Source organism: Sceloporus occidentalis, unplaced genomic scaffold (assembly GCF_023333645.1).
Source record: "Sceloporus occidentalis isolate IW3139 unplaced genomic scaffold, rSceOcc1.0.p SCAF_1, whole genome shotgun sequence".
NCBI classification, from domain to species: domain Eukaryota; kingdom Metazoa; phylum Chordata; class Lepidosauria; order Squamata; family Phrynosomatidae; genus Sceloporus; species Sceloporus occidentalis.
In genome coordinates, this window is record NW_028316981.1 from 165,718,101 (window position 1) to 165,732,134 (window position 14,034).

Here is a 14,034-nt window from a genome sequence, read left to right on the forward strand (position 1 = left end):
TGCTTGAGACTGAACCTGGGACAATATGTATGTGATGCATGTGCTAAGCTACAGTCTTTCCATTGACATCTTTCATTGCTGGCTAAAACGTTATCATGAGTAGGCCCCATAACAAAATCTAGCCATGTGACATGCTGCTGTTCAGGGTTCCAGCCAGTCAGCTTTGGTCTCTTCAGTAGCCAGTCCCTGCCTACACTCATTCCTCACTCAGATGCTGTGTGTGTGTGTGTGTGTGTGTGTGTGTGCGTGTGCGTGTGCGTGTGCGTGTGTATTCCTCCTACTATTGCCTTAGAAGGTTTTTGCCTCAGCTAAACATGCTTTATATTTCTGCAGCCTTTAAACATGCCCTTTGTACTTCATTTATTCATTTATTTATCTCGTTCATAACCTATGTTTCTCCCAACACAGGGCCATGGTCATCAGAGCAGCAAGGAGTACTAAGACAAGGGAGGGAGGGAAGGAGGGAAGGGGGGCTGTACCTCAGAACAAATTATTCCCATGTAAAAGGCCCTGGGTTCAATCTCCAGCATCTCAGGTTCAAGAGCTCAGTGTCTGAGCTCCTGGAGAGCTGCTGCAGTTCAGGGATAGAGGAGCCAATTGTCTGACTCAGTGTAAGGCAGTTGCCTAGCTATGTATTTATTGCATTTAAAAAAAAAAAATAACAAAACAGTCCTTGAAATTGAAATGTCCAGTAAATAACAGCATCTAACAGCATCTAAAATTCCATTATTTAACAGCATAGGAGAATAGCTTTCTCTTTCTTCCATGTATGCTGCTGTTTGTAAAACAAAGCCCAAGTTCCTTTCTCACTTAATGGGAATCTTGGATTTTCAATTCCAGCCTGGAGTTTGGTTCCTTAAGAAAAAAAAACCTTTCGGCTCTTAAGATTGTAAATCTATTATGTGCATACTTGCTTGGGTGCAGCCCCCTCGTAGCCAAACGTGGTTTGTTTCTGAGTAACTTGTGCATGAAGGTTGTGCAAAAGAAAAGGAAGAATTGCATCACTGGATGGAGAAAAGACAATGTACTTTATCATGAAGGACAAACAGGAACAGGATGGTAGAGATGGAGACATATTGGATTGCAAAGGAAGTGTCTTTTTTGTGATGCAAATGGATGTTAAATTTCCTGGACTCTGAGAATCCCCCAGCAGCAACATGGCCAGAAGGAAGAGTACAAGCCTGCAGGCAATACCTCTCCATACCATCTGAACTGAGAACAGAAACAGCAAAATGCAGGCCTATGACTAACATCTTCAGTTTTTTTCCTCCTGTATGATTTTTAACAGCTTGCCTGATGAAGAAGCCAGTGGAGCTTTGAAAGCTTGCAACATGTATATTGTGCATTTTGATTGGCCAATAAAAGTATCACTATTTGGTAGATTTTTGATTAGATTTGCTATATGACCAACAGTTCCTTTCTCACTTAATGGGAATCTTCTTGGGTTTTCCATTCCAGCTGCAATTGTTGAACTGAACAGAAGGTGACACTGCTGCTCCACCGATATGAAGCCAGACTCTGGGTGCTTTGGAAAATCCTAATGGTGAGGAAGAAAAGAAGGGATATTTATCCCTTCTGCCTTATGGGGGCAAAATGGAAATGTGCAGGAAAGTGCAAAGTTGTGTGGGTGCTTATTTTGAGCCAGGGCTCAGCCTCCAGACTTCTGAAGCATTCACCCCTTAAATAATTTCTTTTTTATTCGAGTTCTTCTGGGGGATTTCAGAGAGTGTTCCCTTCAAGACTAAGCAACCATAGGTATCCCTGTCACATCTACAACACTGAAGCAGCATAGGGTTAGTCATTCCTCCACCTTCTCCAACCCCATGTGCTTTTAATACCAACATGAGAAGTTCATCAAGTGGTGCTTTTACTCATCATTGTTGTCCTTGTGTGCCTTTAAGACATTTCCAACTTATGGCGACCCAAAGGCAAAACTATAATGGGGTATTCGTGGCAAGATTTGTTCAGAGCAGGTTTGTCCTTGCCTTCCCATGAGGCTGAGAGCATGTAACTTTTGCCCAAGACCCTCTGTCCTCCACTGCTCTCCTTAGGTCCTGCATGTAAGAACTGTGGCCTCCCTGGCTGAGGCTATCCATCTGGTATGCGGTCTCCTTCTCTTTCTGCGGCCCTCTTTTCCTAACATTGCTTTATTTTCCATTGGGTCTTACCTTCTCATGATATGACCAAAGTCTGACAGTCTCAGTTTCATCATCTTGTCTTCCAGGGAGAGTTCAGGTTTGATCTGTTTGACAGATCCCATTTGTTTGTCTTTTTGGCTGTCCACAGTATCCTCAGCACTCTTCTCCAGCACCCCATCTCAGATGAGCTGATTTTCTTTTTATATGCCTTTTTCACTGTTCAGCTCTCACATCCAAATGTGGTGATGAGGACTACAGCGATCTGGATGGTTTTAATGTTAGTGCTCAGTTACATATCTTTATACTTTAGGATCTTATCCAGTTCTTTCATAGCTGCCCTTCCCATTCCTAGTCTTCTGATTTCCTGGCTACAGTTTCTGATCCAAAGTTTGGGAACTCTCTGCATAAGGACTGGAAAACTGCACTTGTTCAATTTTTTTTATTATCACTGTCTGTTACATTTCTGTCATAACTTGACTTAAACAAATTCAAGGCAGCATAGATAGCCCTCATCCATGCTTTTGTCTACACAAGCACCACGTGAGATAGGCCAGGATGAGATCTAGTGCCTATCTGATGGTCACCCAATGAGCTTCAATCAGGTTGACTATTAAACAAAATCCAAAACAGACACTTGTGATACCTCCATCAGGCCAACCAGAAGGTGCAAAAAAAAAGTTAGTTTTCAAAGCTCATGACAGGAAAAGATGGTAGAGAATTAAGGCATGAGAACATAGGTGACATTGTTGGAGTCACAGGTTGCATGTCTACATCACCTGTACTCCTTGGCACCGTACTCCTCTCCTATTCAGAGGCTAGCACAATTATTTTATTTTCTGTACCCTCTGCATGGTTCATACAGCTTAATGGTCCCATGAGGATTTGAACCTGACTCTCCCTACACCCCAGAGAGCCAGCATGGTGTAGTCAGTTTGAACATTGGACTTCAACTCTAGAGACCAGGGTTCGGTTCCCTGCTCAGCCATGGAAAAACCCATTGGTTGAACTTGGATGAGTCACACCCTCTCAGCCCCAGAAAAACCTGTGATAGGGTTGCCATAAGTAGAAAACAACCTGAAGGCTCACAACAGCAACAACGAATTCCCTACGTACAGTCCAACGCTTTCACCACCATGCTATACTAAAGATTTTAAAGGTCCTGGAAGGCTTGCACCTCCATTGGAGTGTGGCCAGATGTCATAATCTCAAAGAGAACAAGGAAACTCAATGTGTAGGACATTCAAGGAAAGGTAGGACATTACCAAAAAAGAGTTTAAAACACTAATATAAATATATAAATTCATTTCATGCCATTTATTTACAATTATATTGCATATATTGTATTTTATTATGTACTCAACCATATTTTTCTCATGAACTTCTCTTCATTGAAAAGCCTTGCTGGCTTGCAATATACTTGTAGAACTCTGAGCAAGACAAATGTTTGCAATTATATTTGACTAGCAACAAACCCTTGACTGACACTACATTTAAATTATCCCTTTCATTTGTCCATTGTGCTCAAATTAAGAAAAAAAAACTTTTCAGCATTTGCATTGTTTCCTCAAGCACCCTGTTGCCTTCCTTCCCTGATCTCTGGGCCAACTCTTGTCTGTTGCTGCTGCTCCTAGGAAAGAAGAACTTTAGAAGGATCCATAACATCAGAACATGATAGGATAACATCAGAAGTGTCTAATGTGTATATATGTATAGGAGTGTGGGGAGTACTGGTTGGGATAAGTGGGAGGGACGAGTGGTCATTGTAAATGTAGAGTATTTGTATTGTGTAACATATGATATTGTATTTTGTACTGTGTGATATTATATGGTATTGCTTTTTATATGTCAGTATATGTATGTTTTCTTTGGGTTTTTTGTGTGATTTTGTTTTAAAAATAATAAAAAATAAAAATAAAGAATCCATCCTATTCTCCCAATCTGCAGTGAGGACAGGCTTATAAGTATAGTCACCCTTCCACACCCATAGATTTCTTATCCATAGATTCAAGCATTCATGGCTTCAAAATATTTTAAACATATATAAATTCCAAAAAGCAAGCCTTGATTTTGCCTTTTTATATATGGGACATAATTTTACTATGCCACTGTATTTAATGGGCCTTGGATGTTGGTATCCACAGGAGCTCCTGAAACTAAGGACCCACTGTACATGGATTCTCGAAGGGCAACAGCAACTGTGGTGTTACTCAGTGGGCTTCTTTGTTATGCTCAAAATGGAAGACATTTTGGAATCCCCCCTGGACAGAAGGTTGAATCATAGAATCATAGTTGAAAGAGACCACAGGGGCCGTCCACTCCAACCCCCTGCCATGCAGGAGTTCACAATCACAGCACCTCCAACAGATGGCCATCCAGCCTCTACTTAAAGACCTCCAAAGAAGGAGACTCCACCACACTCCAAGGGAGTGTGTTCCACTGTCGAACACCTCTTACTACCTGGAAATTCCTCCTAATGTTGAAGTGGAATCTCTTTTCCTGTAGCTTCCATCTATTGTTCCGGGTCCAATTCTTTGGAGCAGCAGAAAACAAGCTTGCTCCATCCTCAATGTGAAATCCCTTCAAATATTTAAACAGGGTTATCATATCACCTCTTTCCCTTCTCTTCGCTAGCCTAGACATACCCAGCTCCCTAAGTCTCTCCTCATAAGGCATGGTTTCCAGACCCATCACCATTTTGGTCACCCTCCTCTGGACACATTCCATGATTAGAGAAACAAATGTAAGATATGTCCTGGAAAAGGAGGACATCTAGTCACCCTGCTCCATTGCTGCTTCTTGACTTGAGGGGATGGGAGAGGCAGGGCAACCTGGACAGCTGCCATTCTCTACCTCTGCTACCAACAGAAGGGCTTCAGGTGAACCATCTTTGCTCTAAGGAAAAATTTGGCGGGGATTAACAAAAAAAAGAGAGAGAGAAGGGTAACAATAGAACAGAAGAGGAACAGACTGACAAAGAAACAAGCCAACCCAGAATCATAGCAGAAGCAATGCAAACCTGAATACAGCGGGTCCCTGGTAACCACTGGGGTTTGGTGTAAAGACTCCGATGGATACCAAAATACGAGAATGCTCAAATCCCATTAAATACACTGGCATAGTAGAATGATATCCCTTATATAAAATGGCAAAACCAAGGTTTGATTTTTGGAATTTATATTCTTTTTCCATATTTTTTTCAAACTGTGGATGGTTGAATCTGTGGATAAAGAATTCATGGCTATGGAGGGCTGAGTGTATAATTAGATGCAGATCAGTTTCTATCTGCCTGGGCTACTGAATCCACTCCTAACTCATGCTTTCGTTCCTTCTCCCTCTCAGCTCCTTTCCATTTGTCTCACGACTTTTAGGTTGTAAACCTGCGGGCAGGGATATCTAATTATTAGTTTTTACAAGTTATTCCAGGTGCCTTTTACAAGCTGAAAAGCTATCTAGAAATTATTAATTACAAAATGATAATAAATAATGATAAAATCAGAGGTAGCTGTGTAGCTCCACCATGAACTAATCCACAAACCATAATTGGATAATAAAGATGGCTCCTAATAAATGTATAATGGAACTGGATCCCCCCACCCAAAGCCAGTAGGTGGGTGGTTCACCAGAGAGGCTTACTTCTCTGAGACCGAACTGCCAACTTTTCAACTCAACTCTGTAGCTGTGTTTAACTGACCATTCTAGGAATTAGCTGATAAAGTTCTTCATTGCCTGAATTCCTACCATTCAGTGTATGTGTTGGGGTTTTTTTTGACAGTTACAAACATAGAAACAGGCTGGAGAAACACTCACCATTTTAATTTCAAATCAGCTAAACTTAGAATTGCAACTTAAAAATAAAAAAATAAACAAACAGACCCTGCTCATTTAATAGCTTGGTTCTGCGGGAGTAAGTAGGTGACTATGATTAGAGAGAGAAAGAGAGAGAAAGGCGAATCTGGAGAACAGGGTTTGAAACCCCACTAAGCCATGAAACCCACTGGGCAAGTCACGCTCTCTCAACTTCAGGGGGGCAGCCACCCACTCATCTGAAGAAACTTGCCAATAAAACCCCTGATAGATTGTCTTTGATTTGCTGTAAGTCAGAAATGACTTGAAGGCAACAACATTTCTTCAGAGGGGGCTTGTCATTGCCATCTTCTGAGGCTGAGAGAGTGGGACTTGCCCATGGTCACTGAGTGGGTTTCATGGCTGAGGTGAGATTTGAACCCTGGTCTCCAGAGTTGTAGTCCAGTGCTCAAACCACGACATCACACTGGCTATCTACAGCACTGCACACATGCACAACTGGTGAGTTAAAGAGCCATTTGAAAGAGCAGAATGTTCTCACTGTATTTCATTTCATGATTAGATGTGGTATGGTACTAGCAAGCACATTGGCAACGTTTGGGGGGTTATTTTTACCTGCCTAAAGTCAAATTCTGTTATGCATATTGCAGGGAGTTGATTCTGGTGTTTTTAATTAGTTAATCTAGAACAACTTCCATTTTGTCTCTTTGGCTCTGATGTGGATCAAAATCTCCATTCCAGCTGTACGTCTGTGTTTAAAAGCTTGAAATACAGTTGGCCCTCCACATTTGTGACTTTGATGTTTGCAGATTTGATTATTTGTGGTTTTGATTAACATGTTCTCTCTAGGAATCTCTAAGTCTTCCAGTGCATCTCTCCCTGAAGTTGAGTTGTGCTGTAGAACCTAGACGTTCCTAGAGAAAACACTTCTCTAAGCATTGAAGGTCCTCCAACATAATTCTGTGATGAACTTCTGGCAGATGTTGACCACAGAGGTGTCCTAGAGAACCTGGAGATTCCCAGAGAAGTGTAAAAAGAATTGTGTTTTTTATTTGTGGGTTTCCCACATTCACAGAGGTTCTAATCTTCTCCCAACCCTAGTGAATATGGAGGGGCCATGTAGTTGCTTTTTGGACTATTCCCAGTCAGTATAGCCACTGATTGACTAGGAAACATAATTAAAGATGCTGTTTTTGCAAACTCTGGAATGGAAGAAAGTTATAACTTGATTCTCACTGCAAGTATGGCTCAGCAACTACCTGACACGCAGAGATTCACCTGATACAGCCCCCCTCTCACACACACACATTGTCTCTTAGTTTCTGGAGAAGGCTTCACTAAGGCAAGCCACATTTTGTTTGCCACATATTCAACCAAGAATTTTATGGCACCTTAATGATTATACAGAGAGCTAGTGTGGCATAGTGGTTTGAGTGTTGGGCTAATTGGCTCTACAGACAGGCAGCATGTAGCCACCCCTTTGAGCCCCCGAATCAGTTCTGCAGCAGCCGCATGCAGCAGCACCTATCCGCTCCCTGTAGGGAGCAAAAAGAAGCTGCTCTAGGCAGCTTCCTGGAAGGGGCGCCATAGGCATGTGACATGATGGTGACCCTCCATCTTCCATTTAGGTGCTGCACATGATGTGCATCTTCATGGTGCATGCCGTGTATACGGGCACGCGCCAAGATGGTGCCCAGGTGGGCGGTGAGGGCTCGGAACGTCCAGACACTCAGCCCCCACCATGCCTACAGGAGTCTGTACAGCCCCTTCAACTCTGGAGAACAGGGTTCAATTCCTGGCTCAGCCATGAAACCTACTGAGTGGCCTTGGTCAAGTCACGCTCTCAGCCTCCTCAGGGTAAGGCAATGTCAAACCTCCTTTGAGCAAATCTTGTCAACAAAAAGCTATGGTAGGTCTTCCTCAGGGTAGCCATGTGTTGGAAACGACTTGAAGGCACACACCAACAACAGCGATTATACATTTGCTAATATTTAAGGTCCCCATGTGTTGAGCCTCTGTTTACAGCCATGGATGAGGATTAAGGGGTTAACCCAAGCCTTCCCAGAAAAGGTGAAATTTGAGAAGGGTCTGAAGAAGGAGGGGATGCAGCTGCTAGCAAAGCCCACCGCCTCTGTCAGAAAAAAAAATAAATTCTTTAGAAGTCTGTTAACTGCTGGAATCTCATCTCACATGTAGTGACTGCAGTTTGTAATGGCATAATATGAAGAGCTAGATGAGAAAGCAGGAGGGAGGAAATGAGGTTGTTTTAGAGAGGAGCTTCAGGGAAATGAGAGATGGCTTCATCTCTGAGTTGGAAGAAGGAACAAATTGCCACAAATCTCTGAGTCAGGTTTTCAAGGAATGCTTCAGCAGATCCACAGTCCCCCTCTCAGGGGATCCCTAAAGGCAACTGCTATTCAGGGTGGAGTGTGGTAGTTAATGGGAGCTTTTTCAGTTAGTTAAGTGGCCCTTTTTTGCCCAAAAGGCCCTATTAAAAACATGACTGGCTGGCCAGCCAGGTGGAAAAAGGGGATTTACTGAAAAACTATTTGGTGGGGGAATGCCAGAGTCACAGATTTACAACAAGGGTCTTTCCTTCTGTTTTTTTTTTTTTTTTTTTTTCCTTCTTCTTCCTGAGTCTCACTGTTCTTGAACAAAGAGGAAGGACCAAGGAATAGAGGGAAAGTTTTACCAGGGTGAAGAGGAAGGATTTTCAGATTGAAGGATATCCCAACAGCCTTGTGCTTTAGAGTTGTTTTGGTTTGTTGTTGTGTTATAGGTCAAGGAGGGACCAGTTTTTATGAAAGCAGGTGGAAGCCCCGCTGTCCACATGGCCAGCTCCAAAGGCGAGCTGAACACCCACAAACTATTATTATTATTATTGTTTATTTATATAGCACTGTAAATTTTATACAGCGCTTTACAGCAAAGGGATGGCATCTGGGTGGATGTGGCAGGTAATTGCAGGCTCCAGTGGGGTGTTTGTGCGATGGTGCGTATGCATGGTGGGGAGGTGACAAAAAAAATTACCCAGTGCCATGCGGTCTGCCTGTTAAGCTCACCTTGGGAGCGGGCTGTGCAAACAGCAGGTTTCAATCCACTTTTGGAAAAAGCAGGGTCAAGGCACTTTTTCCTGCATGTCTGCTTCTCACAATACAGCGTCAGTCTGCATTGCTCAATCTTTTTTTCCCACATCCCCACCATGCATGTGCACTGTCACACAAACACACCACTGGCGACCTTCAGTTATCTCCATCTTCCCACCCAAATTCCATCTCCTGTGACCAGCCACAAAAGTTGCACCTGCTATACACCACCCTTACAGTGCATTGGTGCATGGGTGCACCCAGTGAAATACTGGCAGAGCATTATTATTATTATTATTATTAACATTTATTTATAGAGCGCTGTAAAGTTGGCACAGAGCTTTACATGGTAAGGGACAAATAAAAAGGGGAGGAAGCACACTCATGGAGTCTTCCCATACATGCCCCCTTTCCTCCCCCGCTTTTATTTTGTAATAATAATAATAATAATAATAATAATAATAATAATATCCTGCTTCTCTGTGCAACACATAGAGGTGGGATATTATTTTGTTTTATTTTTTATTTTTATTTTATTTCATTTTTATTCTTTATATTTCATTTATATTTCATTTTTATTTAATTTCCCTTTTTAATATATATATTATATTTATTTATTTTTAATTCATATTTTATCTTGAATGTTATTATTTTATTGTTTCTTTTATTTTTATTATTTTATTTTTATTTTAGATTTTATATTGTTTGTTATTTTATTTACTATATTTTATCTTTTATTTTATATATTTATTTATTATTTTAATTTTTTAATTTTAGTTTTTATTTCATATTTTTATTGGTATTTTATGTTTGATTTTGTGTTATTATTTATCATTTATTATATTTTATTTCATATTATTGTATTTTCATATTTTGTTATTTTTATTTTATTTTATATTTTATTTCATTTTTTACTATTTTATTCTTTATTTTATTTTTGTTTTAATTATTTATTTTTATTTATTATGTTTTATATCATTTTAATTTATTTTTAATCATTATGCGTTTTTATTTTATTTTATTTAAGATTTTCATTTTATTTATTTATTCTTATTTTCTTTTTTCTTATTGAAAAAAATTAAAATTATACAATAGATTGTATAATATATGAAATGTACATCCCCCATTTCCTATTCCACTTATCCGTTATCATATTTTCTAATATCTAATCATTAAACCAGCTCTTCTTGTTTTTTCCTCTCTTTCTACCTCTTTTTTTTCTTTCTCTTATCTCACTATCCTTTATGCTATTTTATTCTTTCAAAGATTGTGTAATAATCTTAAATGTTTTCTATACCTATCTCTCCTTTTATTAAACCACATTCCAATGATATATATCACATATCTTTTTACTTTCTTTCCTTTTCTTTCTTTTCGTTGGAACCATCCATTATCTTAACAACTGGTAAAGGTCCTTATTTCCTTACAGTCTTAATATTTAAATAACTATAATAACTATCTCTAATTAACCATCCTCTTTCCATCGTTTATTACAATATTTAATAAAGGGTTCCCATCCTAAATCTTCTTCTTTTGTTTCTTCCCCTCTCATTAATTTTGTCAAATTGTCCATTTCTATAACGTCCAGGGTTTTAATTAGCCATTTGTCAATTTCTGGAGCTTTATTTTCTTTCCATTTTTTGGCTATTACTATCCTTGCAGTAGTAACGAGGTACAGTATATATTTAAGATATTTCCTTGCATTTATCTCTTCCACCATATTTAACAGGCAGCTCTATTTTGATTTGCAAGATTTCTTGAATAATTTTATGTACTTCAATCCAATATTTTTTTTAATTTTTTTATTTCTTATTTTCTAAACACCATACTCTGATGCCGCTCCCAAGCTGGTGCAAATGGGCAGTCTGTTTCACCCCTTCTTTGGGGTAAAACAGGCAAAATGAAGTGACTTTCATGCTCTGGTCCTTTGGGCCAGAACAAAAAGCATTTCACATAATCCAACTCCTGCTGGCTCCTGCGTGCACACCGCCTTGAGAATGGTCCATGTGGTCAGCGGGGCTCAGACCCACTTCTGCCTGCAGTGGGCTCAGGCCACTGTTTCCCGCCTGTCTGCTCCAGCCCTATGTCCTGCAACTCCTGTAGTTGGAGGCTGTTGTGTAAATTGGAGACAGCTTCATAATTGGGTCCAGGAGGAATCTAGGGATTCTTTCCCTTCCTGTGGTCAAAAGCAGTCTCCAGCTTCTGGAGTGGAGTGCATGAGGAATGCCAGGATTCTTCCTCCTCTTAACTCTCAAAGCAGAAGGTTGTTGTTAGAATGGGAAAGACCTGTTGTCTTCCATTCACACAAGAGTCTCCAGCTGCAAGAGTGGGGAGCAGGAGGATTCCAGAGATTCGTTGTTTTGAATGTGCGGAAGAGTAGACCCAATAACAACAAATACACATGATGGGGGCTAGGATTGTCAACCAAATGGCAAAACAGACAGCCCTGATGGGGCGGCTTGGAGCTGCCCCATTTGAGGCTGGATTGGGGCCATGGCAACTGCACACAGCGGCCCCAATCCAGCCAGCTTTTGCCCCCAAATACCAGCAAAGGTAAAACATTTCCCCCCTTAAATTGGGACTGGATTGGCATGTTTTACTTCAACACCACCTATTCAGTGTCCTTCATCTAACAAAGGTACCTGTGGCTTCACAAATGATGGGGACATACTGGATTGCAAAGAAAGTATCTTTTTGTGTTGCAAATGAATGTTAAATTTCCTGGAGAATCTCCCAGTTGCCACATGGCCAGAAAGAGGAGATGCCAGCCTGCAAGAAAGACCCCTCCATACCACCTGAACTAACAACAGAAACAGCAAAATACAGACCTATGACTAATATCTTTTTAAAAAATTCTTTGGTATGGTTTTTACCACCTTGCTAATAAGAAGCTAGTGGAGCTTTGAAAACTTGCAACATGTGTATGTGCATTTTGGTTGGCCAATACAGATATCACTGGTGGATTTTTTGATGTGACTGGATTTACCTTACATGTGTTAATCATTTCAATGCAAAAATGTTTTTGTTTGTACTTGTCTACTGTTCTCCTAGAAAAACCTGTTACAGGTTTGCTTTAGGGTTGCCATAAGTCTGAAATGACTTGAAGGCAGCGAACAACTGTTTGTTAATGGTCACTGTTAAGGTAATTATATCTAAAGCTTTTGCATTTCAATATCTAAAGCTTTTGCATTTCTTATCCCACCAAACATAGTCATGCACCCACTTACTAAGCAAAAAAGTACCCCATTGTAGCCTGCCAGTTGAGGCAACATTTAATGAATCTGATGAAGCTGGGTGTAGTGACCAGATGTCATAATCCCAAAGGAGGAGAAGGCACCAAAATGTAGGATATCACAGATTTATAAAAGTAAATTCATGCTTCTTGGTCATGCTCAAAATGGAGGACATTTTTTTAAACATTTTTATTAAACAAATAACAAACATACAAATAAAACATACATCTCACAACCACAAGAGAAAAAAGGAAAGCAAAAAACTTATAACAGATTAAAAATCAAAACATTGTATTAATTTCTTATTATCACTTCTACTTTCACTTCTATCTTCTCTCTTCTATCTTCTCCACAAACTTCCTTTGGTTCGCATCTTCCACCCTCTCTTTTTGGCCTAATATTAAAACAAACTCTTATTCATTGTTCTATATTCACACCATAGGAAATAGACTACCGCTCTAATAATAAAGATCCCAAAAAATCCCCTGGTTCTGAAACCACTACCAATTTCCCCTTTTTCACTTTATTCTAGAGATCTCTGAAAAAATCCATCCTAATAACTACCCCCTATTATGTAAATATCCATCCAAGGGATCCCATTCCCTACTAAACTCATCCAAACTCCCTTTCCCTATCAAAGTTGTTAACTTATCCATCTCAGAATATTCCATCACCTTTAGATGCCAGTCTTCAATTGAAGGCAGCTCTTCCGTCTTCCACTTCTTGGCAATCACTGCTCTTGCGGCCACGATCATATAAAATAATATCTTTTCTTTATATACTTCCTCCTTATTCAAATCGGTAATATTTAGGAGATACATTAAGGGATTTGGTTTTTCTCTAATTGTCACAATTTTTTAAATCTCTTTATGAACCTCTCTCCAGAACCTAAATACTTTAGGGCAACTCCACCAACAGTGAAGATACGTTCCCACCTCCTTTTTACACTTCCAACATGTATTATTTTGATTGAACATTTTGGATAATTTAAAAGGAGTCAAGTACCACCTATACATTGATTTATATAGATTTTCTTTAATTTCCGCACTGGGTGTTATTTTTACTCTTCCGTTCCAAACACTTTCCCATTGTTCCAATTGAATCGTTTCTTTTAAATCCTTAGGCCATTTAATCATATAATCCTTTATAATTTCTGCTTCCAATTCATACTCTCTAATTAAATTATATAGTTTAGCGATTTGTTTCTTGGGGTCTAATATAATCTTTTCTAATTGTGGTTCCCCCTCCCCTATATCTTCCATTTTCTTATCCATTGTATATCTTTCTTTAAACTGTCTATATGAAAACCAATCACATTTAAGTCCATCCCTCTCCAATTCCTCTTGTGTTTTCATTTTTCTCACTCCTTCAACCACTGTTGTTAATTGTTTATATGTCACCCACATATTATCCTGTATAACAACTCGATTAAAGAAAGCTTCATTAGGGGAGGTCCATAATGGTATTAATGCACACCATTTTCTTTTGTACCTATTCCATACTCTAATCAAAGATTTGCATATAATAGGATCATTAAAATATCCATCTATTTTAATTTTCCCATATATCAGATATGCATGGAGTCCAAATTTTAAGTCCCTTTTCTCTAAATTTATAACCCTTCTATTATCTAATCTAATCCAGTCTAATAACCAATCTAATACCGCTGCATAATAATACCATTTTATATTCGGCAGTGCCAATCCTCCATTCTTCACCGCGTCCTGCATTGTTCTTGCTTTAACCCTTGCTTTCTTTTTTTTCCAAATAAAA